Genomic DNA, 26785 nt, shown 5'->3' on the forward strand with positions numbered 1-26785 from the left:
ACAACTTACTGTCATTATTTCGGTGGAAACAAATGTCCTCCTCCCCTCGGGTGCCGTGCTGTACACTCGATGTTAATTCAGCCATAGCCTTGGTTCTCATTCTCAAAAAGTAAATGCTGGGGTTTTTTCAGTCCATATGATTGTAACTCAGCTTGTTAGTGTTTTGAAATTAATTTATATGGAAGAATACCTTAGTTCTTGGTTTTCATAGGTTAAAATATTAGCATATTTGATCTTGCATTTCTATGACCTTGTACACAGAGTCAGACACACAGTCGGGTCCAGCTGCCCAGGTGTGTACGGGGAAAGCAGTGGCTTACCTGCAGACACAGCACAGAGGTAGGAAGTGCTGAGGCTGTCAGGGAAGCTGGGAGAACATTCCTGAAGATAGTCCATGAATATTTTGTTAACTCATGAGATAAAGCATTCACAATAGGACTACCAATAGCAGCTAACTGTTATGAGGATTTTCCATTTGTCAGACATTTTGTGAAGTATTGGCAGGCATTATTGAATCTGCCAAACAGTATGACCTCAGCAGGGAGGGGCACGGGAGACCCCAGCCTCATCCCCACAGATCAACATTAGACAACCATTCATGAACACAAACAGCTCAGGAGGTCCTGGAGCCCCTTAAAAACCTCAGCAACGCTGCAGAATGAACACCTGAGAAGAACCACGGACGCGAAGGCAGACAGCTTCATTCCGCTTGCCCTTCCCCTCTCCTGCGCCGACACGGCCCAGGAGGGGGCTCCCCGCTGGAGGGGCCTCCCCTCGCTGGGAAAGGCCCGTGCAGGGCGCCGGCCTGGGCCTCCACAGCTGCGCCCCCCTAAGCCCCACGTGCCCGGCTGGCCGCTCAGCCGTGTTCCTGCACGCCCCTGGCCTGGCGCCCATCCCAGCCTCCACTGCTGCGCACAGCCCAAGAGGAGAAGGCAGCCACGGGGCAGCGTGTGCCCCAGCCGGGACCCCGCGGCGGCCTGCGGCCCCAGATCAGGCCCTGTTCTCTGTCGCCGCCCTGAACCGCTGTGCTCGCATGTGGTCAGCCCTCCAGCCAGGTACCTGCGCGCCTCCAACCGGACCCCCGTCGCTGGCTCTAGTGCCGTGACATGCGGTGAGACCAGCAGCTGTGGTCGCACATACCAACGGCCGGCGTCCCCACCACTGTGGGTGTCTGTCACCAGCCCCTGCCACTGGCCGCACAGCCCACTGTGTGCGCCAGAGGCTCCAGCCGCACTGCCGCCTGCCCCGGTCCCTAGGCACTGGCCTGCGAGGTGCCACCAAGGAATCCAACAGCCCTGGCAGCCACTTCAGACCCCCGGCGTTCTCGCCGAGAACCACGTGGCCGTGCCCGCTGGGGGCAGCCTGAGCCAATCAATAAAGAAGAAGGCCATTGTCCTCCGAATAAGTGCCGGCGATCTGGCTCTCGTGTTTTGATCAAGGGTAAAGGCAGGACATAAAACAGAGAGCTCTGACGTGCACCCCTAAGACGCTGAATTTATTTAAAACAGAAAAAGGGGGCATTATAGGCCTAAGGGAATGGTAAAAAAAATCAGTGGAAATTTTGATAGTGAGCGAGTGAAACAATAAGCTAGCTGGTTTACCAGAGAGAACAAGAGGGGGGAGCTCAGAAGGGTCCTGCAAGGGTAAGAGCGGAGCACAAAGAGCCATCTCAGAAACAACCACTGCGACAGGAGCCGCACCTACGAAGGAGTCAGGCCCCAGGGTGCTGTTGAAAATAATAGGACAATCAGCTGGCAATTAGTGGAGCTCAGCAGCTGGATGCTGTCAGAAGAAGGGACATGAAGAGCCCTATTAAAACCTCTGTCATCCAGGATGAATGTACTTTGAGGAGCAGCATCAGAGGATTTGCACTGCAGGATAAACAGACATCCATAAACAGACATGGGTTAAAATAGTTCACCCAGTCAGTAAACAAATTTTTTTAAAGTAAACAAAAATAAGAAGGCAGATGTGAGTAGACAGGAAATCAGAACTATTATAATACATTATCCATAATATCCAGGTTCATCAAACAATTATGAAGTACACACACACAAAAAAACACCAGACAGGAAAGTCTGACCCATACATAGTAAAAAAAAAACATAATAGAAACAGCCTGTGAGAGGGACTGAATATTGAGGAAACAGATATGGACTTCATAGTAGACATTATGTATATATATTCAAATTACTAATGGAAACCAGATTCAAAAGTTAAAAATAAAAAATTTACGACAATGTCTCATCAAATAGAGAATAACATCTTTTGAAAGACACAAATATTTCAAAAATGAAATTCTGGAATGGAAAAGCATACCAATTAGAATTAAAATTTACTAGGGCTCAAGAGATGTAAACTGGCAGAAAAAGGAATTAGCATAGTTGAATACAGATCAACAGAGATTGTGTGACTCAAATAACAAAGAGAAAAAAGAATGAAGAAAATTGCAAAGAAAATTCCCTCTACCAGAGGGAAAGGAGAGAGGAAAAGAAGAAAAAATAGTCAAAGAATCATTAAAATCTTCACAAGTGAAGTGAAAAACATTCAAATAGCTCAATGACCTCCAGGTGGAATAAATGCTAACAGGTCGACACACAGACCCGTCACAGCAATAATGTCACAAGCCCAAGACAGAGAAAATATTGGGAGCAGCAAGTGAAATCAACTTGCCACATGCAAGAAAAAAAATGTCAACAGCTGACTTCTCAGAAATAACTGGGACCAGAAAGCAGTGGGATGGCATTCAAAGTGCCAGAAAAAGATACGGGTCAACCAGATTCCTGTATCCCACAAAATTATTTTTAAAAAATGAAGATATTTGAAGATGAACAAATAAAAAAACCAAGAGACTTCATTGCTTGCAGATCACATGAGAAGAAATACTAAAGGACATTCTTCAAATTGGAAGCAAGTAGACAGTCATGCGAGTCCACTCACATTAATAAAGGGGCACCGGTAACAGAAATTATGTAACTGTGAAAGACAGCATTAATGCATATGTCACAAATACATAGATATTGCTGGACCTACAACATAAAATAGGTTATATTTATGAGTAACATTACAAAGAAGGTGGGTGGGGACAAAGTTACATTACAGTAAGGAAATGACCCCAGTTGGCAACTTGAATTTACCAGAACAAAAGAAAAGAAATAGAAATGATAAATAAGAAGATAAATATAACAAACACTCTACATATACTCTTGCTCCCCTTTCTCCTCTCCACTTCCTTAAGAGATGTAAAATTATATACAATAATAATTAAAATAATGTATTTTGGGGTTTTAATGTAGGTATACACATCAATTATAGCACAAAAAGAGGGAAAAGAGAATAGAGGTCTATACAAAAAAAGTCTCTTTTTCTCACTTGAATTAAATTAGTGTAAAGGTGAAGTAAATTGTGGTAAGATGCATTTTGAAAGTTCTACATTAACCACTAAGAAATAACTCAAAAGAGAAAAACAGTAATTAAATGAATTAAAATATTAATTAAAAAATATTTGCTTGAGTTAAAAGGAGTAGTAAAGGAGAAACAGAGGAACAAAAAGACATTGAGAAAACAGAAAAAGCAAAATGTGAGACATATATCAAGTATATCAATAATAACATCAAATGTGAGTGGATAAAATAATCCACTTGATTAGAACTTGTATTAAAAGATACAAGTTGTCAGACCAGGTTAGAAAAAAACTCAGTCCAACTACAGGCTGTCTAAAGGAGGTATTTTAGATTAAGTTGAAATTAAAAGAATGGAAAAAGATATGAAAACAGCAAACATATGAAACATATAATTATACTAATGAGTTATAATGGACTTTAAAGCAAAAATGTTACTGCAAAAGCAGGGACATTTTAAATGGTAAAAGAGCCAATCATTCCAGAAGGTATAATTTACCAATGTACCTGCACCTAAAAACAGAGCCTCAAAATAAATGAAGCAAACACTGACAGATTGAAAGAAGAAATAGACCAGCCAACAGTCACAGGTGAAGACCTCAGTACCCCACTTTCAACAGTGGATAGACCAGCTAGTGAGAAGGCAAATAAGGAAATAGAGGACATGAAAAACATTGCACACGGAGTAAATCTGAGAGACACTTCTGGAATATTCTACTCAAGAAGAGGGCATAATTCTTTATGAGTATTCTTATAAATATAAAATATTTACATATAAAATATTCTCAAGACTAGACCATATGCTAGACCACAAAGGAAACCTCAGTACACTTCAAAGAATTTAAATCGTGTAAAGTAGGTTCCTGACAACAATGGAATGAAATTAGAAATCAATATTATAGTGATTTGAGGGAAATTAATAAATACGCAGAAACTAAATAACACACTTCTATGTAACCAATGTGTCAAAGAAGATATGACAGGAAGATTAGAAAATGTGTTGAGATTAATGGAAATGAAGATTTATAAAATGAAATTAAGAAAACAATCCCATTTATAATGGAAATGAAGTAAAATACTTGGAATAAATTTAGTAAAAATATGCAAAACTTATACTTTGAAAACTACAAAATGTTGTTGAAAGAAATTAAAAGACAACTGAATAAATGGAAATAAATACATTGCTCATGGATTTAAAGATGTGGTGTATTGATACGGCAATGTTCTCACCAAATTGATCAACGGACTCGACACAGTATCTTTCAAAATCCTAGCTAGCTTCTTTGAAGATATTGGCAAGTGGATCCTAAAATCCTTTTGGAAATCAAAGGGATGCAGAATGATCCAACTAATCTTGAAGAAAAAAGAAAAGTGAGGCAAAACACTGCTCAATATTTTCCTGGAAGTCTCGTGTTAGTTCAGGCCTTTATAGACGCCCTTTATCAGATTGCGGGAGCCTCCTTTTGTTCCTACTTGGTAATTTTTATCATAAACAGGTGCTAAAGTTTGTCAAACACTTCTTTTCTGAACACCAACATTATTATTTAAAGTAAAATTAACATTAAAAATATTCATTCCTTTGTAAAATTATTGTGTTATTATGCTGGTTAATGTAATTGATTTTCAAATGTCAAACCAAACCTATGTTCCTTGAATAAACATCAGTTTGCCATAATGTACTGCTTTTTAAAAAATACATGCTGGATTCAATTTGCTAACATTTTGTTATGGATCACTCAGTCTATGTTCATGAGGAATATTGGCCTGTAATTGTTTTTTCATACTGTTTTGATCACTTTTTTGTATCAGATTATGCTGGTTTGTAAAATGAGTTAGGAGTGCTTTTTCTGCTTCTATTCTCTGAAAGCGTTTGTATGAGATTAGCATTTTCCTTAACTAATTGATATAGTTCACTGGTGAAGCCTGTAAACCTTTTCTTCACAAGTATCCTTTCACTATCTTCTGGTCTCCATCATTTCTGGTAAGAAATTGGCCATCCGTCTTGTAATTATTCTCTTGTATGTAATGTGCTTTTTAAAAATAATTTTATCTCTGCCTGTCAACACCTGGACTGGAATGTGTCTCAGAGTGTTTTTCTCTGGATTCATCCTACTCAGGGGTTTCTGAAATTCTTGGTTGTTTTAGTTCTTTACCTCATAAAATTTGTCAAACTTTTGGTTATTTTTTATTTCCAAGTACATTTTTTTGCCCCATTCCCTACGTTCCTCCTCTCCTTTTGGGGCATTATTTGCATGGATGTCAGGTGACTTCATAATGTTCTTCAGGTCAGTCTCAACTTATTTTTCCATTTTCTTTGATACAGATTGTATAATGCCTGTTTTCTACCTTTTGGTTCCTTCCTTGATTCCTTTTTTTGCCATCTATCTGCTGTTTAACCAGTACTTTGAGCTTTTATTTCAGATGTTTTACTTTTTAATTTTGGGATCCAAAATTGGTCTGTTTTTATCATTTTCATTATGATGCTGCTATTTACCATCTGTTCATTGACTATGCCATCTTTTTATGGATTCAGCATATTTATAATAAGTTCCTCAAAGTCCTTGTCTGATAATCCTGACATCTGTGTGAACTGAGATCTGCTTCTTTCGGCTGACATTTTTTTCCCTCTTAATTATGGTTTGTATTTTCTCATCTCTTCTTATGCATATTGCTTGACTGCATGACGATCATTATATCTATATGTACATTGTAGAGTTTGTGCTTCTTGTTTTGTTCTCTGAATATGATTGTTTTTTATTTAATAGACAGACGGAAATGACCAGCTGGATTTGAACTTGCGGGTGCTTGGTTTCATGTGGCATTGGTGAGGCTATGCTTAGGTTTGTGCTTTGTCTTGGGGAAAATCCTAACCCATAGAATGTGTTCTTTATTCATTAAGTATGGCCTTTCTTGGGCTTCCATAGGAATCCTGGTGGATTATTCCTCTAACTTGGTGGGAATAATACTATAAGTACTATCTTCACTTTGGTGGGTGCTGGGCAAATCTTTGTGCATGTGCTTCGGTTTCATAACTGTTACCTTCCATCGGATTCCCTGTTGTCTTCCCTGTGCACGTGCAGTTCGTGGGTCGGAGACAAGGGAGAGCCATGCATATACAGCCCTCAGGTGCTGTCTCTTCGTGGTTTCGGACTCTTTTAGGACTGTGCCCTCCACTTAGAGCTTCTCGGCTGCCCCAGATGAGGGCTTTGTGCTGTGTTTCTATGCCATGTCCTCAGAAAAACAGCTATGTGAGCATAAACCTAAGTCTTACATATTTTTAAAGATTTTTAAAAAACATTTTGTAACTTAGTTGCTATTAAAAAGTCTGTACTATTATTTTTTTTCTACTTAGTTATTAAGGATAGGTCAAATACAGATTGATTTGAGTACTTTGGTTTAAAACTAACTTTCTTGCTGACATCATAAATGTATATAAGTTATCTATTCAATTTTCTGTTCATTTCAATGGGGCATTACATTTGTTTCAAATAATAACATTACCTTCTATTTGCTTATAATATTTTCATAGTTTCACTTTGCTTGTGTAACTGAATTGGCTAGCATTTTTAAAATTCTTATTCAACTGTTATTATTTTTTTGTAGATACTATTTGAATCATATTATGGAGCATTTTACTAGTTTGCTAAGAGTGCATTTTAAAAATAGTAGTAGATATTGGCTGTCATTATGTTTTTTAAGTATCTCTTAGAACAACTACATCTGTTCTTTTTTGACCTAAAGATGTGAATGCTTTTAATAGATGTCATGATAATGAATCATTTATTTGTTCCAGAATGAATATTACTTGTTCTGAGAGTATTACTTTAATACATTAATAGGTTTTACTTTCTATAAGTTTATATAGAACTGTTGAATCTATTAACAAATTTAATTGTGTGTTTTTTTTCTTTTTTTTCTTTCCACCATTTTTTGAGTTAGTAATGCAAGGTTTTACACACACTAAAAAAATACCACAAAGCTGAGGTGTATGCTTGGGAACCCTTAAATTCTAAATGAATAGTTTTTTTTACTAATGGTGTATAAAAACTCATTTTTCAAGGTCTGTGGTTAATTTTTTTCAACTTATTTGTAGCTAAATTTCTTTGAGAACTTCTACCTCTTACTCATTTAATGTAAGTAGTTTATATTTTTCTACTTTATAATTTTTTAAAATTATTTTCATACAGATCCTAAAATGCAGTAACATTAGTGTATGTTCCTTTTGAATATTTTTTATCTGATTGTATCTATCATTTAATTGTATGTTAACTTCTAGTTTTGCAGATTTTTAAGCATATTTTTATTTTTATAGCATTTTTAGCTTAATGACAAAATTAAGAGGGAAGTACAGAGATTTCCCATACATCTCTGCCCTCACATGTGGATATCTTCCCCTATAATCAACATCACTCACAAGAATTGTACATTTTTTTACCTACCTGCATTAATCTACCTGCATTGGTACATCATAACGACTTCAAGTCCACAGTTTACTGGGGTTCACTCATGGTGGTGTACATTCTGTGTTTGGACAAAAGTGTAAAGATATATGTCCATCTTACATCACACACAGTATTTTCACTATTCTAAAAATCCTCCGTGCCCTGCCTATTCACCTCTCCTACCCACCCCGACCCTGGCAGCCTCTGGTCTTATTATTATCTCTGTAGTTCTGCCTTTTCCAGAAAATCATATGGTTGCAATCATACAGATTGTAGCTTTTCCATATTGGCTTCTTTCATTTAGTAATGTGCATTCAGGTTTCCTCCATATCTTTTTATGGCTTGGTAACTAACTCAATTTTGTTAGTACTGAACAATATTCCATTGTTTGGATGGACCACAGTTTATTTGTCCATCACCTATTGAAGGGCGCCTTGGTTGCTTCCAACTATTGACAATCATGAATAAATATCCATTTGCAGGTTCTGTGTGGATATAAATTTTCAACTCTTTTGGGTAAATACCACAGAGTGTAATTACTGGATCATATGGGTAAGTCTATGTTTAGTTTTGTAAGAAATTGTCAAACTGTCTTGCAAGGTGGCTATAAATTCTGGACTTCCGTCAGCAGTGGATGCAAACTTCCGTTACTCCACATCCTCCTTAGCATTTGGTGGTGTCGGCATTTGGGTTTTAGCCATTTTGGTAGATGTGTGCTGGTATCTCATGATTGCCTTAATTTGCATTTCCCTGATAACAAACTATGTGGAGCATCTTATCACATCTTATTTGTCACCTGTATTTCTTATTTGGTGAGGTGTCTGTTAGCTTCCTTTTTAATGAGATGGTTTTCTCATTGCTGAGTTTTAAGAAATGCTTATATATATCTTTGGAATAGTCCTGTATTGAATGTGTCTTTATTAAGTATTTTCTCCATGTCTGTGACTTAACTTCAAATTCTCTTGATACTGTCTTTAACAACAGAAGGCAGAAGTTTTTAATTTTAATGAAGCCCAGCCTTTCAGTTATTTCTTTATGGATCACGCTCTGGCATTGGATCCAGAAAGGCGTTCGCATACCCAGGTCATCCAGCTTTCTCCACCTGCTATCTCCTAGGAATTGTATAGTTTTGCATTTTGCATTTAGGTTTATGATCTATTTTGAGTTAATTTTCGTGAAAAGTCTTAAGTTCTGTCTCCTGAGTCTTGTTCACTTCTTCTTTTTTGTTTCTGCAGTTCGGAGTCCAGTTGTCCCAGCACCGTTTGTTGAAGAAACGATCTTTGCTCCGCTGTATTATTGCCTTGGCTCCTTGGTCAAAGGTTAGTTGACTATATTAATTTGGGTTTCTTTATTCTGTTCCATTGATCTATTATTTGCCTTGTGTCTTAATTACTGTTTGATGTGTTTTTCCTGCTTTTCTTTTACTTACTATATTAGCTTTTCCTTCTCTATTTTCTTGGCTTTTCAAAGTTTAACTACTTAGGTTTATTAATCAGTTTTAATATCATTTTGTTTTCTAATATGTTAATTCTTGATTTCACCTCTACAATTACTTCGGCTATTGTTCTTTTGCTAATGTTATATATGCAATAACTAGTTCACTTAGTTTACACTGCATCTAACTTGTCACTACAGGGGCTTTAGTATGTCAGTTTGGGTGTTGATATGTGCTGTTCTAATTCTAATTCTAATTTATAATCTAAATATTTAATTGCAAGTTTGATTCCTTGTATGATGAATTAGTTAAAAGAATCCTAATTTCCAAATGGTTTGTCTCTACTACTTATACTTTGATTATAAATACATGTTATATTTATTACAATGTAAATGGATACAATAAATTTCATACTTGTATATGCTGATTTTGTCTGGCTAATGCATCATTTTCACAGCATTTCCCTTAAAAATCTGTTTCTTCATATAGTAAGCCATCATTTAACATTTCTCTTGTTTTGAGTGTGTCAGATTTTTGTTATTGTTATTTGTTGTTTTTATGGATATTTTTAAGAATAAAAATTTATTACACAAAACTCATCACTCTGAAACTTTCACTTCCACATAATGAAGTAACCTGGGTACATTTTTAAAGCCAGCATCATGTAGCTACATACATAATCATTATGTATCAACATCTGTCAAGGGCTGACTTTTTATTTTTCATATTTATTCATATGTTGGTCAGACTAATATCTAAATGATACCAATGTGTTTTAGTTTGCATTTTTGTGACTATAATTCAGATTGAGCATCTTTATGTGCATTTATGAGCCTTCCCATATCATCTCCCATGAAATTCCTGTTCATGGCTTTCTGCATTTCATGTTGGATTGAGGGTTTTTGCTTTTCTTGTACATTTATAAAATTTGCTCTCATATTTTGAGTACTAATTCTGCTTCAGATTGCATTTATGGCAAATATTTTTCCCTTTTTGTGGTATGGATTTTAATTCTGCTCTGTTTTTTCTTTAATAAGTTCATAAATTTTAATGGAGTCTATTTCTTTTAGATAGTTCAGTTTCTATTTTACCGCAATTTTGTTTTGTTTAGAAAATCCCATCAACTTGGAGCAATGAAGATCATTTCCTATATCCTCCTTCAAAATTCTGAAAGTACTGCTTTTTATATTTAAGTCTTTAATCCAGCAACAATTAATGTTTGGGATGATATGAGGTCCAAGTACTATATCCTGGGTTTTTCCCACATCAATAAACAACTGTCCCAACATTATTTCTGGAATGCTGTACATTTTATCATTTGTTTATTCATTCAGCTGATATTTACTAAACACCTGTTTTGTGCCAGTCACTGTTTCATATATTACACTTATATCACCGACCATATTAAGGCATTTGGAAAATACTAGTGAACAAAACAGGATTCTGCTTCTAATGGAGCTTGTGTTCTAAAGGGTCACATATAAGGAACAGTAAACCGAATTATTACCATGCAAAGTGAGAAGAGGGTAAGTGCTGTGAAAATAAGGGCCGGCTAAGCTGGGCGAGAGTTTGAGGTTCAGACGGAGTGCTTGGGATAAGCCTCACAGAGCATACGATTTGAGCAAAAAGTCTGAGAGTTGAGTATATCTGGGCAAACAACATTACAGAGAGAACAAACTCGTCAAAGTCCTGTAAGAGGTTTTATTATAATATTCCTTGTTAAAATAAGAACTACTTTTTAGTATACATTTTACTTCAAAGATATGAGGATTATTTATCTCTCCACTTGTTTCTAATTTATATATTTTTTTACAGTATGGTCAGAAAATATATTCTCTATGATGTGGAATTTATTGAGACTTTTTTCTGTCTTAGAACATAGTTCTTTGTACATTCATCATATGCTCAAAAATAACCTGGAATCTCTATATATATGAATTTGAATAGTTTGTTAAATCTTACTAAACTTGCTATTATAATTTTCTTATTGCTTATTTGTTGTTCATTCTCTACCTTTCCTGAGGTTATTTTATAATTTTAATAACATGTCTAATTAGTTTTCTTGCCATGTATTTTGTCAATTATCATTTTTATAAAGGTTATACTGTTAGATACATATGTGCTGTTTTAATAACATGCACTTATCAATCCCTTTTTATAATATTTGCTTGTATTCTATATATTTCAACAATATATTGAAATTGTTTCATATTTGCTGAATTACCTTTCCAAATTTTCTGTATTCCTTTTTTTAAAATCATTCTCTTATGGACAATATATTGTTTTAATATAACAGTGAGAGTTTTTTGGGTGGTGCTAACCCACTTATATTTATTGTAATCTCTCTTACTATCAGAACTCATTTTTGCCATTTTGTTTTATGTATTTTTTAATTGACATGTTTCTCCCTTCCTTTTCCTGGCTGTCATTGGGCAGAAACATTTTATTCTGAGTATTTGAAAGCTATGTATTTTATTTTTTCCTTGGGTAGTTGCTGTATTTATCTTCCTGCCGCTAATGTGTTTTCTGTAATACAGTTTATATTCCTCCTGTAAACACAGCAGGCACTTGAGAATGCTCTCGGCAGCCTGCAATACCTCCTCCTCCGCACTCCTCATCCCGTTACGCTGGTATTGCCTATTGCCTACTAGACTTGTAATGCATTTTTATAATTACACAACATACATTTGAAAATTTTCGCTCCTTGTTTAATTAAATCTGGTTATTGCACCTTCATGAAGATCTGTTTTTTTTCCTCCCTGGAGAATTTTTAAATTTTCCTTTTATATTTAATCTTCTTAAGTTTCACTGGATTCTGTTATCATTGTAATTGACATGCTAAGATTCCTTTTCAACTGAAGCATTTCATCTTGCCTTAATGAAAATGTCTTATTGCTTGAAATATTGTGCTCTTTCAGATCCATGTATATATATGCATTTATTTCTCTGTCCTTTTTTTTCCTACTGGCATGTACTTTAATTTTTTAATTTATTTTTTCAATTGAAAGTTGATATATCATATTATATTGGTCTCAGGTGTAATGATTTGAGAATTACATACATTACTAAATGATCACTATAGTTACCATAGTTGCTGTCTGTCAGCATTGTACCTCTTTTATCTCTTAGCTTGAAAAAAGAAAATGACTAGGCCTTCTTTCCTGATGGTTTCTTAAAGAATTATCTGATCTGGGCTTTATGCTTAGTAATTTATTCTCTAGCTCTATCCTCTCTGCTATTTAATTCTACCTCATGGCCCTATATTTGTCTCAGTTTTTCTGTTTGATTTCTCTATATATCTGTGTGTTCCTGCTTCATATTACCAATATTCTTACATATCTGTTTTAGTACATCTATTATGTCTAACTAAATTGTCTATCTGTGGCATTAATTCTATTGGGCTTTGTAAGAGTTGCTTAGTTCCATATCTATGAATGGTCAGACTCACATTCACCTAGACGGTCAGCTGTGCTGGCTGCCAGCAAGGCCAAGTAAGAGCACGTCCAGCCTGAGCGCCCGCGCGTGGAGGCGGCCGGGCAGATGGAGGTGGCTCTGCCCTCCAGAGGACAACTGGCTGCCCACTTACAGCCTCGCTAGTCCTGGCCTCATGCGAGGGGCGGTCCCCTGCAGGTCCATGGACGGGGGACAGGAAGGACACATTCGCGGCCCCTCTTTGCAGCAAGAAACCTTCTTTTGGCTGAGCAGGTCCTGTGGTTTCTCTTCCTCATCACGGGACCCGGACAGGTGATGTTTCACCTGGTGTGATGAGCATTGAAAGGTGGCAAAATGAAAGCTTCCCCCAATTTGTCTCCTTTATCCTGGACTGTGTTTTCTCTTCCATCTACTGTTTTTTTTACAGTATTTATGCTATGCCAGATCTTTATCCTTCCCTCCCCGGAACTTGGCTGGGGCTGGGTGGGTAGGGGTGGCACCCACGGCTGGAGTTCGCTCCCCATTTTGCTAGGACTCTGAAGTCTCTGATAATTATAATGCTTTCCAAATATATGGCCGAGGCTCCCTCTTCATCTCTCCCATGGGCTACAGACTCTTGCAAGAAGTTTATTACCTGGGCATAGAAATACTCTGGTTTTTTTATCTTTAGAAATATTTTCTTTCACTTTTACTAACTCCATTTCTTATCTTTCTTAAATGCTCTTCATAAATTCTTTTGGTTTATTTGTGCTTTCTGTGAATTTGTATTAGCATTTAATATTATTAATAAAAATATTTATGATGAGGACTTTTCCTCCAAAAAAGTCCAGGTTCTGTCCTTAAGGTTCTTTTCTGATTTTCTTGCCTTCCAAGTAATATTTGCCCTTGAATTTTTTTAAGGAAAATATTTCTTAATTTTCAAATGGCTACTTCTTGTCTGTTGTTTTAGTTTGCCAATTTTTCCCTTGTTTATTTCTGCTTTTATTTAGTTGTCAAGACTATAGCTTTACAAACATCCATTTGAATATTTGTGGTGGAGATTTTTGATTGTCAAGTTCTTAAAGACTTATTTGTAAATGTACTGATGGCACTTTTATTTTTTAAATCAAAATCTCCTTGGTGTACTTGGTCTATTATTTGATGTATTAAGATTTAGGATTGTCATAATTTGTCATGAATTCTGTTTTCTCTCCTTGTCATATATATATTACTTTTCCTAGTTGAAGATTTCAAGTTATATTTTAATGTTGAGTTTATGTGGCTTTGTTCATTCTTTAATTTTTATCCTTCATTTATTGTTTTGCCTAACTATGTATACTTCAGTTATTTTTAACCCAAAATTCTTATTTTCAATGGAATTACTCTATCCTGTCATATTTAATGTAGTTGAAATATTTTATTTTGTTCCCTCTTATTTCATAGTAGATATTTCTTATCCTTTTTAAATTGTATCTTCCTTTTTAGTTCTCTTAGGTTGCTGTCCATGATCAATTCCTTCTTTTTCTTTAATTCCTCCTCTTTACATACCAACCACCCCCCTGCCCCTCGACACACACATGCACAAAGCATGCCTGCCCCTTCATTTTAAATCTGACGATGCTTGCAAAATTTAGTAGTGGTTAACTTTTTGGGTTGAATGATCACAATCATAAAATATAACCGCATACCTGTGTTTATGCTTTGTTTATATACTGTGCTGCCACCTCCATCGAAGATGAAGTATTTCTGAAAACACCACCTTCTACCTTCCTGTAATTTCCCTGGTCTAAAATGTCATGTTTGGCTTTTATTAATATTGGTTACAGTGCATCTCTATGTTCTTTAACTCATACTTGGAATTAATGTTACACATTCCTATGGAAATTTTTCTCATCTTTTCAGTCTTAACATAATTTCCTACTATTTTCTCCTTTCTTACTCATTTTCTTTTATCTTGATCTTTTTAGTCTGTATGGACTAAATTTGGGGAGGGAAGAGAGTGTGAATTGAGTGTTTTTTTTTTATTTTTAGATGAGAACATGAGGTTTATTCTCGATGCATTGCAGTCTAAAAATGTGGCTTTGTTTGTCCTGAAGAGCTCACTTACTCATGCAGTTAAACTTTTTAGTGTGCGAGGCAGGGTTTTGGACTTTGGGAACACAGTGGAAAATAAAATGGGTGGGATTATTTGTTCTCCTCAGCTTGTATGTTTTTATCTATGACAGAAATTCAGTGAATCATTAAAGATTAAGTGGAGCCGATGCCAACAGGTGCGGGGGAAGTTGAAGCGGCCGAGGCCCCAGGAAGCGCTGGGGTGTGGTCGCGCGAAGCGGGGCGGGGTGGCACTGCCGCTGAGAGGGTGACCTTTGAGCAATGTCTGCAGGACGTGAGGGAGAGAGTCGCTGATGGTGGGAAGCAGAGGGTTCCAGAAGGGGGAGGGCCGGGGTGAAGGTCCTGCTCCAGGGGTGAGTGCGGGGCTTGCCGAGTCAGACCAGGAGGCCTGTAGGCTGGAGCGAAGGCGGCCCGGGGAGAGAAACAGGCTGAGTGCGCAGACAGGCAGGAGGATGGGGCCTCGTCACCTGGAGGCACGGGTCCAGGACGAGCTCCGTCAGGGCCAACTCAGGATGGACAACGATTAGGTAGGTTTGGGCCGAGGAATGACCTGATCTGACTTACACTTTCTGGATCTTTGCAGCTACAACGGAGAACAGAGAGAAGGAGTATCCCGTAAACAGCAAGAGGACAGCTAAGAGGATATTACTGTCATTTTGATGAGAAATAAAGGTAATCTGATTATGGGCATGATCGTGAGTGGTAGAAAATGGTAGGCCCTGAATCCATCTCGAATATAAAGAAGACAGAATTTTCTGGCTCAGTGGATATAAAACATAAGAGAAAAGAAGAGCTAGAAAACTCTCTAGGGTTTGGGTCCGGGAAACGGACATGCTCGTCCCGCTGTGGGTGTGCAGGTGCAGGAGGAAAGCTTGCTGTCCAGGATCCGTCTATTTTGTTTGCAACACCTATTGGCCATTCAGATAGGAAATGTCAAACACACAGACGGACAGGCCTGGAGCTCCTGCAGAATTTAGACTGGCTGGACCTAGGATTCATGGCTTACGTATTTTTTCCTCAGAAATCTGAAGATGTTGACACTCTCTTCTCACTAGTAGTGTTGCAATTAATATCTCATGAATTTTATAATAGATTAAAAAAAGAAAAAAGACAAAATTTCTACTACATTCAATGCACATGAGGAAAAAGAGTTACTAATGATTCTTAATAATAAGCACCTGTATTACAATTATATATCTTTTCAAGAAAAAATCTTACAGTTAGATACTGTTTTCTTAAATCACATTACATACATGCAGGTGTTTGAATCTTCTTCAGATTCAGAGTATAAAGCGCTTTCTGCAACACACCAAGCCGTGGGCGGTTACTCACAGGGATGGGGCAAAGGTAGCAATTTGACTTTGAATATAGAGCAAGGGTCTTGATCTTTGACGTTCTTAGCAAGGACAATCTTCTATTAAAAAGCACATCACAGAATCTTTGACGTTGCACTTCTTATTTGATTAAATCCACTGGTTTTTCTTCTTCATAGAATTGAATATCACAAGATATTAACTTATCTTGGAAGTTTGCTGGAAAGCTTTGGCCAGATGCATGACTGCTCATGGGCAGCAGGTCCTTCCGGTACATCAGTCAGTGAGAACAACCTTTCCTAGATTCCAAAGTCAACTCTACTGCTCTAGATAAGGGGCTAGGTTTGCACACCCCAAGCCTCATCATAACCTTGTCCATATATTGGTTTGTGCTTTAATATGGGTTTTAGAATCTATCCTCTTTCAAGTCAACCTTCTCCACATCCCTAACTCAATTTTCTGCCATGTCAGTTCTACCCTTTACCATTTTTTATGCAGTTGTAAATTCTTCACTGGAAATATTTTCCTAACTTTTTTTTTTAACTCAGCTGGTTTCAAATTCATCTCAGTTTGGTGTCCTGTCTCATTGATTCAACAAGGCCATGCTTCTTTGATGTACATATAAAGCAGTTTCTGTATAAAATTTTACTCTGATTTATGGAGTTAGTCTCCAAGAGTGCTTTTCATCGGTCTCTTGCATGCTATATTTATTTTTTCTTCTTTTATGCTATAAAATTTCTTCACAAGAACCATGCTTCTCCTTTGTTTATTCACATTCCTATTACTCAAACCTAAGGAAACCAACTATTTGTTCCAAAATATTGTTCAGTTTCCTCTTGGTTCCCCCTTTTTCTTTTCCTGGACACTGTTAGACTTCTCCATTTTGCATTTATAATGAAGGACGAAATGATTTAGGCTTATGATTTAATTTATTTATCTAGAGGAAAGAGAATGACATGAGTTCATCTGTTGTAACTGGGGACTGTGTTTCTGTGGTTTTCTTTTTCTTTTGGGAAGTCCATTAGCCAAACACTTTTCTGTTGGGTGAAGACGGAATCATTTCCCTGCACTATAATCAGAGGTGAAATGGCTCTGACCGCAGAAGAATTCTCATCTCTCTCCTGGTCTTCCCTCGCCTCCTGGTCTTGACCTTCTAGGTTAGAGAATGTTCCTTATTAGGGTCAGTGGATTTTGTCCCTATATCAAGAATCTTTGTCAGAAAAGAACAATGCAGCTTGGTCAAACATCTAATTCTTTTTCAAGAGAAATGATCTCATAGGGTATCTCCTGAAATCTCCCCCTTTTTTTTTTTGCACTTGCCCCTCCAAACTAGAGGTAATGAGTGCCATTTTTATTGTAATACTTAATTATAGTTTCTGTGATAGTAGCTGTGTTTTAGGACCTCAGGACCTCTTTTTTTTTTAATTGAAAGAATAATAGGATCTTTCAATTTGGACCATCTCCATGAGATTGCAAAAAAAAAGATGTTCTTTAACTTTTGAAGGGGTGTGTGTGTGTTCATTCAATATGTTCTCTTTTATCCCAAGCCCTCCCATCTTCTCCAGGACCATGGATGTTGGAATAGCCTATTTTCTGATTAAGTTTCTTTTTTAGTTCAGTCAGTGAAATTAGATGAAAAGGACTATTAGAATAGTACCTTTCTCTGGACCATTTTTGAGGATATGTTTTAGGAGCTATGATTTTTGTCTTACTATGTCAGATTTGTTTCTTGATCCTTGACTCTGTTATTTCCAGATATAAGTCTGGATTACAGGGTAAAAATGATGTGAAGGACAGCCACACGAAACGGCCGCCAAATGGGATGTGAATGAGGAATACTTGTTGCAAGTCCCTGAGCTGGGTAACTGCTACTGCGACCTGATCTGACTGACGCAGTGTCCGTGTGGATGGAGGTTTCCCTCTGCATTTGTTTTATTTTGGTCACACCGTTGCTTTTAAGGAGTTTAGGAAGATTTTCTATGCTACCATTTTTCCCCATGTATATGTTCAATTTAATTTAATTTAGTAATTGAATTAAATAGAATTGAAAGATATTACTAAGTTTAGCATACGCTTGTGAATGCATATACCCCCACAAAGACAGATGAATGGAATTACTCATGTTTTCTGTTTATATCTAAATTCAATTGATGTTTTGTCTATCACATTCCTGAGTACTGTTCTAGCCCAGTTTTCTTCTGACTTCAACCTGAGTCCTTTTCTCTCTCTACAATGATGACTTTCCTTTCTATTCCTGTTTCAGAGATAAGGCATACAGGCATAATTAAAGAAGAATGTATAAATAATTTATACATTGTATTAAATTGCATATCTAAAATTGATTATAACAATCAGGTTTATATATCATGAAGCAGAAAGTGGCTGACGTGGGCAAGTTATCAAGCCAACCTTGAATGACTTACTGAGTCTGCAGGAGGGTGAGTAGGAGACCAGTCAGGTGGGAGCAGAAGTTGTATTAGTCTTCCTTTGGTGATCTGGGACTCTATTGTCACCACAGATAAAGTTCATCAGATATAAAATTTTGGAATGTAAGGGAAAATTAAATAGTGCCAGTTTCTTTCAACCGCCACTGAGAAAAATAAGTATTCCATAATGAGGAAAATCTTTCATAATATGAAAAAGGGCATATATATTAGAAGGATATTCTGCAAAAGAATTCCATTTTTAGGAAATGTTCAACTGCTACAGACTCCCACATATCAGGTAAAGAGGACAAGTCACCAGTTTGCATTATCTATACTATTCAGTTTTGAACTTAATTATACGTAGCTCACCGAAGGCTCCTGTCTTTGGACATTTCTGTGCTACCATCTGTCTGAACTGCCTTCTTCCTATGTCACAGGCAAACTCTCACTCATCTTTTAAGATTTGGTTTAGTCTAAATTAGGGAAATCTCTTTGGTGCAGCTATTGTATTCTCATAAAGCCAGCTGCTCTTTCTAGCAGTTGTCACATTCTGTTATCATTAAAACAGAAATTCCTTAGGGACTCTTAGTAGGTGTTGCATAAATGTTTACAGAATGAATGAAAGTTAGAAGGAATAGAAAGGAGGAACATATTAGATGGTTTGAGTCAAACAGCAATTAAATTTGGCAGGGTTAGAAACTGAATTGACTTACATCTTAAAAGGATCAAAGAGTTACATATAGATTAGCTAAAACCTTAAAAAAAGACATTGCCAAGTGCTGGTGAGTATGCAGAGCGACTGGAACTCACAGACACTGCTGGTGTGAATGCCAGAGGGTAGAGTTACTTTGGAAAACACTTTCATAGTTTCTTATAAACATCATCAAAACACTCAGCAATCCCACTCCTAGGGCTCACCCAATAGAAATGAAGTCATTGGTCTCTACAAAGACCTATAAACAAATATTTATAACAATTTTATTAAAAAAACAAATTGGAAATGGCATAAATGTTTCTCATTGGTAGATGGAATTATGGTATATTCATACAATGCAATATTCTCAGAAATAGAAATGAATGGACTACTGATACATGCAATAATAGGGATGAATTCCAACAGTATTATACTAAGTGAAAGAAGTTAGACATGAAAGACAGTGTATGAGATGATTTCATTCATATGACATTTTAAAAAGGCAAAAAAATAGAGACAGAAATCACACGGCTAGGAACCTCTCTGGTGGAGGAAAGTGCTGATTGAAAGGGGACCAGAGGCCCTTTCTTCGCTGTGTAGGGGCTGTTCTCTATTTTGATTGTATCAGTAGTTCAATGACTGTATATGTTTGTTCTCTTCCCTCAAAGGAAGCAAATGTCCTATGCATTTATTATGTTACATTATTTATGCATCCTCACTAAGCTATATTAGCTAATATAAATTATGAAATATCCAGAAAATTAAAACACGCATTTTGCTTGCTTGCTTTGTGCCAACACCATGCCGTGTTCTCCACAGTGCCCCCCGTCACTAAAGCAATACCAATGTCATCATCATGCTACTTCTGCAGACACGCACCTAAAGAGAGAATAATGTAAATGCAGTCGGTAGGTAAGCTCTGGGATCGGGTCCCTAACTGGTCCATCATGACTGACATGCATCGCCAGGGTCCATACAGGCAAAGGGCCTTTGCGCGTGTTGCTCCTTCCTCTTGGAAGTCCTGGCGTTCTCTTTCTAGAAGGGATTGTTTGCATCCTTAAGGTCCCAGCCTAAGTGCCATTTCATCAGTTATGTCCCCTTACCACTCCATGTGAGGGGGATATCGTGTCCCTTGCTATTATTTTATTTATGATTTATTCTTCATTTACACGTATTATTTTCTCCCAACAAAGAAGCCCAGTATATTTCTCAGGATGTGGTAAGTCCTCAAAACATATTTTGAATAAATGAATGAATTGAAGTTTGGCTGCCATAAGCAGGCACAGAGAGAATTGCTATAATCTTGTTCAAAAGGAAGGACCACAAAAGGAGACCTTTTGACTTTCCAAGCTGAAAGCCGAGGCCTGCATATATTAATGAAAATCAATAAATAGCAATGGGCTCTCTAGAAAGACACAAGCTAGGATTAAATCAATTAAGAATGTTGTCTCTATGTAAATTAGAAACATCAACTAAATTAAACTGCTGAAAATGGGAGATTAAAAGAATATTAATGAGCTGATGGAAACTTGATAAGATTTCCAAAATGTTTTATTTTTTTAATGTTTTTACTTTGATGAGAACTAAATGTAGGGAAAGGCATTTTGCAAGAGTCTCCTCACAAACACAACTTGCTGAAGGGCACCGCCTGAGACGTCCGTCACCCAACGTCACGGAAAAGACAGGTTGGGACCTTTTTTATCTTCCACCCACATCAAGATTGAAGCAGGATTCTTTCAAAGATGAATGCGTCCTCCTGTACAAATGTTCCCTGCTGGCACTATTTCTGAGGTACTCATTTTCCTATGATAGGTGCCTTCATATGGTGTCCTCGATACCCCCAGCAGCAAGTTTCGGGGTCCAGGGGACTCTCCGTTCTTCTGCTGGGACTCCATCTCCCACCTCCAGAAACATGCCCTAGCAGGAGGTTCAGTTAGAATGGGCCTTCCACACAGACCGGCCTCCCAGCACGCACGCGCGCGCACACACACACACACACACACACACACACACACACACACACACACGCACTCCTCTCCCGTCCTTCACCCCCGTTTCCCAGACAACACAGTACATTCATGCATCTTCTCTGCACGAGGATGCACACCCCTGCCTCTCTCCCAGTTCCCCTGAGTTCTACCCGCTTCTAGAACTCAGGCTTATCAGCAGTGCCCCGCGTTGCCTCACCCTGTCCTCGGGGCATTTCCGCCACTGTCTTGCTCCGACGTAAGGCTGACTCTGGGGACAGGGCTCCCCTCAGAGGAAGCTATGACTTTTCTCCTTTCTGCTGGCCCTGCAAGTCGCGTTCTCCTACCAGGGCCCTAGACGGCCCACCAGTCCTGCAGCCGACGGCCTTCCTGTGGTTCCGTCCTGCCGGGACAGCGCCTGCAGGCCAGCCCCCCTGCCCCTGCGCCTCCCGAGGGCGGCCGGGCGCACCTGCGGAACAGACCCGGACGGCGCCCTGCGCGCCCCGAAACGCCTGGTGCGGAAGGGGGTCCGGGCGCTGCCGGCAGGGCCGATACGGGTCTGTCCCCGAACACGGTCCGCGTGGCCGAGGGCCTGCTTCACGCCGCGAACAGCTGTCCAGCCCCCATCACCCGCGAGCCCTGCTGGGGTCACCGAGGGAGGAGGAGCCGCCCGCGCGGACCTTCCCCCCCACCGCGGAGCCCCCCGCCCGCCCGCCGGCCCTGCCCCCCGCACCGCCCTGAGCGTCCGCGCGGCCACGCACCTGGCGGCGGCCCCCGTTCATTACCCCCGGTCCCTCGTGGGCCCCTGCCTGGCGCCTTCTGGGGGCTCCTGGAGGGCCTCCCGGCGGTGCGCACAGCGGGCCGCACTCCTCCAGGCAGCCCCCCGCCGCGGCCCTCGGGTCGGCCCGCCCTCCTCTCCGGTTCCCCCCTGCCCGCCCCCCGCGCTCCCCCCCAGGCGGTCCAGCGCCTCATGTTAGATGAGCCCGCGGACTCAGCCCGGCTGGCGGTCCCTGGGGAGAAAACGGCCGGGATTCCCACCTGGCCCTGGTCGGCTCGCTCACCGCACACGTGCGGGCGATGCGTTAGCGCTGACCGTGCAAGCAGCTCCCCCAGGGCCCCGGCTGCACGGCGGCAGGAGAGCCGAGGCCTGGGAGGCGGCAGCACCGAGGACAGGGACAGGGACGGCTGCGGGGACAGAGAGGCCGGAGAGGCGGCAGCACCATGGACAGGGACAGGGACGGCTGCGGGGACGGGAGGCCCCAGGCAGACACCGGCTTGCTGCACGCAGACCTGCTCCGAGTGGACGGGATTCTAGTGACCGACCTGCCACTGTGGGAATATTCAGCTCCACTGGGCTCCACTCTTCCTTTAACAGACTAAACAGGTTAAAACCCCAGGACCTTTGACGTTGTCTAGAATGACTTTATCCTAGTGTCTCTTGCACGTACTGGGTCACTCCCATCTCTGCTCATGTGTCACCTTGTCATCGAGGTCTTTGATGACCATATCTAAAACTGCCTTCTCTACTGTCCAGCTCTTATCCATCAATACTTCCTTCATAGCACTTTCTGTTACTTAAAGTTGTATACCTATTGGCTTGTTCATTTACTGACTTTCTTTCCTGTCAGAGTGTGAGGGCAGGGTTCTGGCATACTTAAGGGTTCCATAAAGATGCTTTTGAAAGGATACATTAATTAGAATGGCCTCATCTGCTCTTCACTATGTCTTCTTAAAACAGATGATATTGACACCTGCTTACCAATCAGGAAGCACAAAGAACTCCAAGGATAGATATTTGGGTAGCCAGGATTCAAATCTGTGTTAACCGATAATTCATTTCTCCTAGGAAGTCATTTGTGATCTCTCATAGTAGAGAAATTCTTCCCAAAGAGCTTCGGGTTATGCAAAGGATACCAAGAGGCACACACAGAAGTGATCATGCGCTGATTTGTCTGTCTCCTTCAGTCCAAAGTACTTTGAGGGTAGGTGGGGCATATCACTTACCATCTTATTCCCAATGTTTAGGGTAATGTTTGGCACACAGCAGGGGTTCATTACTAGGTGTGATTGTTGAATGATTCCATTCGTTCATTCATGTCAAATACATGAACAAATAAATGAATGAACACAAAATTAGCCCCAATAGGCAGTATAGTGGGCGATGAGGCAAATGCTGGAGACTACTGATCACGGCAATGGCACGAAGACATGACCATAAAATTTCATTTCATTTAAGACTGTACAAATAATACAGAATCTGCAATTTCAAAATTAATATAAATATAATTTTATATTAAACAAAACTCTGTCATGGTATAAACTATTATTTTAAAAAAATAATTAAATTGGGCTTCTCCACTTTTAACCTGATTCTCCTATGTTTGGAGATCAGACAAAGTCTTATTACCGTGAATCGATGGAGGGATGGGCGGGTGGGTGAATGGGGTGGGTGGGTGGATATTTCAATGAACAGATAATGAACAAGTGAAAGGAGATATAGTTTATTATAAGAGCAATTTTCCCACAAAACTGGCATTGAATTGGAATTTCTAGCTGTCATTTTGTACTAGATCTAGGAGGGAAAGATGGCAGCAGGGGCTGTAGGCTTTTTCAGAGGGTTCTGTGACTAAATATTAATTTCCCATCAGATGTAGACATGAAGAGTCAAGTAAGGTCTTCCCAAGGATCTGCTCTCACAGGGCTCATTGATAAGGTAATTTCTTTTCATTGTTACCCAATCAAAAAGTGATTCTTACTTCCAAATGTGGTGAACCATGTAATTCCATCACTGCAGTGTACCGAACAGTGCTGGTGGGTGGGAGAGCCTGAGGACCAGGCACGGGGGTCGCAGAAGAAAGGGGACCACGGTCTGTCTAGGCTGAGAGCAAGGTGGACAGTCAGTGCAAATGTGCTTATTGGGAAAGCCGTGCTTGTGGAAATTTACGGCTAAAGACTTCTGAGTAAATTCTCCATATATAAAAAAGTGAAGAATAATAGCAATATTATTATTATTAAAATCACAAATTAAATACAAGTATTTACATCTTCACGTGAATGAACCATGCTTAAATCCAAGCTGCCTTTCATTTCTTTAGGTTGAGTGTTTCTGAAAGGAAACATAAACAGCAAAAGTCCATGTGATTTTTCTTTGCTAAGAAATACATATCTGGGAAAAATAATTATGGCGTTGGGGTCTAAAAGGTGGGCCTCTTTGTTCTTATCCTCATGTGATGCTATGTGAAATGAATTTTCTCCACTCAAAAGCTGAGCAGAAGTCCTGTTTTCAAATATTAAGTGACAAACTTCAGTCTTGCATTAACACCTGAATAATCAAAGTCATGGGGTCACGAATGAATCTTCTCTGAAGAGGAACCAACGTGCGGGCTGCCTTCAAAGGCCTCAGTGCGGACCTGTGAGCAGACAGACCCGCAAACGGCGCCCCTGGCTCCCTCCAGAGGACCATCTGCGGCCCAGCGGTACCGTGTTTGTTCAGTACTGGGGTCTGCACCACACGCTCTTTCAAGCGCACGGCAGGGAGGGCTGCATGGGAGGCAGTTAAACGAAGCAGTGGACTCCTCACATGAGACTCCACTGCCCCCAGGTCACAGAGAGCCCGCCAAAGAGGGGGGGACACCGACTGCTCCCCCCAACATGCCTCCACTCACTGGTCAGCAAGACTTCCATCAGCAGAAGGGAATTACCCGCTTCTGAAGACACCCAGCTGATGCTGACAGCAGAGACCAATGTGGAATAAAACGAGAAAGATACCAAAGAAAGCACCTGTGCTTATATTCTGGTGTTAAAGTGGTCTTCTTTTACATAATGATTGAAGAGATGGCATTTAAAAAAAAATTTTTTTTGGTTCTGAAAGTGCCTTTAACACTAAACCATACATTAAAATGTTATGTTAACTATGAAGGTTTAGATTCTTTATTTTTGAGATGAATGTTCCTGTTTTATTGTTAACAGAAGGTTGCAGTAAAGAGAGAGTTCCTTTTCTTTTTCTTACATTTAGCTTTAATTTGTTTATGGACTCTTGGTGTAAGTGATGGTGGGAGGAAGATTTATATGTTGTGTACTATCACTGTTTTTCCTATAAATGCATTTTTAGGGTTTATTTTAAATCCTCTATTTAAATTTGACAGGGAAAAATTGACACAGAAGCTTTTATTATTTTTTAATTTATATTTTTCTTACAGTATTTCTGTAAATACTACCTCTATACTTTGGGAAGGAAACATTTATTTGAAAATTTTTTACTCTTTCACTACTTTTGAAGAGAATAGTTGCATTAAATGATTGTTACTGACATTAACATTATTAGAAGTGATTCCCTACTTTGTGACGTGTCTCTTAGCTACTTTTAATGTACTAACTTTGAACTGATTTGGATTAAACAAAATTTAAAAGTTTCATTGTTTGAATTGTTACAAATTTGAAGTATGAGGGTTAGTGAAAATATTGATCCCTTTTTGCTAACCAGGTCACTGTTGGAAGCGACCTCTAAAATTGACATTCATTTATAGACTCGAATCTACTTTTTTTTACTGAGGCATAATTGATATGTAACACTATGAAGCTTCAGGTATAGAATGTAGTCATTCAATACTCGTATGGAACTGCAAGATGATCACCACAAGAAGCTTAGTTGCCATCCATCACCATACATAGTTGCAGTTTTTTTCTCTGAACTTTTTGTAAGAGGAGATTAGTCATGTATCCTGGTAATGGAGACCTAATGAGTTCACAAATGCTCTCTAAATTGTGTTGGCACATAGTAAGTGTATAAAGTACTTATAAAAAGTGTTTGCTATGATTATTGTTACTGACTTACTTAAATCAGGAAAATTTAGTGGTAAATACCGTGGTATTTTGGAATTATGGGCTATGGAAACACACATCTGCATTTGGGTCCATTATATTCTAACTATATGTATTTGCAAAACAGTATCTCATCTTCTGGGTCCTGTTTTTTCATGTGTAAAAAGAAAATATGAATAGAAATTATTTGAACAAGTACTATGAGGACTAAATAGGGAGTTTAAAGATTGAAAGGCACAGCTGTTAATAAATACATAAATGCATGTACATACATGTGTGGTGACGTGCATGTGTATGTGTACCTGTATGTAATATGTATGTAACCAGGATGTCCCTGGAGGTCTTGTAGCCCCTGAGCTGAAGAGGGGCTCAGAGGGCCGTGAATTACCCATCCCCTTGGGAGCCCAGAGCCCTCGTACCCTGCCCAGCACATTCCTAGGCATCTTCCATTCACTGCTCAGCCCGCTTCAAGCTGCTTCCTGCTGTGAGGATGGATCATCTCGTCGCTACACGCTTCCTCTGCCCAAAAAGGTAATTCAGTCCATTCAATAATATCCACTCAAAATCATCTCAAAATGGAAGACTGACCAGAAAGCAGGACAAACAGCTGGGGTGGGGCGGCCGGACCCCACGCAGCCGAAGAGCTGGTGGCAGCCCCCCCAGGGGACCTGCATTTCTCCACCTCACCTTCTCCTCTGGTTTCCCACCTACAAGTTTCCTCTCATCTCTTCTCACTCAAAGTAAGTGTTACCTTTTTTCATGC

General features: G+C 39.3%; 1 long non-coding RNA gene across 2 annotated transcripts; it reads left to right on the top strand.

Annotated features, from left to right (window-relative positions):
• The first annotated feature begins 575 nt into the window (after nucleotides 1-575).
• Nucleotides 576-23914, top strand: LOC140850634 (uncharacterized). Of its 2 annotated transcripts, none has more exons than XR_012133584.1 (8): nucleotides 576-1055; nucleotides 9079-9162; nucleotides 15385-15473; nucleotides 18470-18552; nucleotides 20054-20146; nucleotides 20816-21025; nucleotides 23048-23183; nucleotides 23850-23914. It is a non-coding gene; the product is annotated as an uncharacterized lncRNA (long non-coding RNA). The 2 variants fall into 2 exon arrangements; XR_012133585.1 differs by having other exon boundaries at nucleotides 20054-20142.
• The last annotated feature ends 2871 nt before the right edge of the window (nucleotides 23915-26785 follow it).

Source organism: Manis javanica, chromosome 7 (genome assembly GCF_040802235.1).
Source record: "Manis javanica isolate MJ-LG chromosome 7, MJ_LKY, whole genome shotgun sequence".
Lineage (NCBI taxonomy): Eukaryota > Metazoa > Chordata > Mammalia > Pholidota > Manidae > Manis > Manis javanica.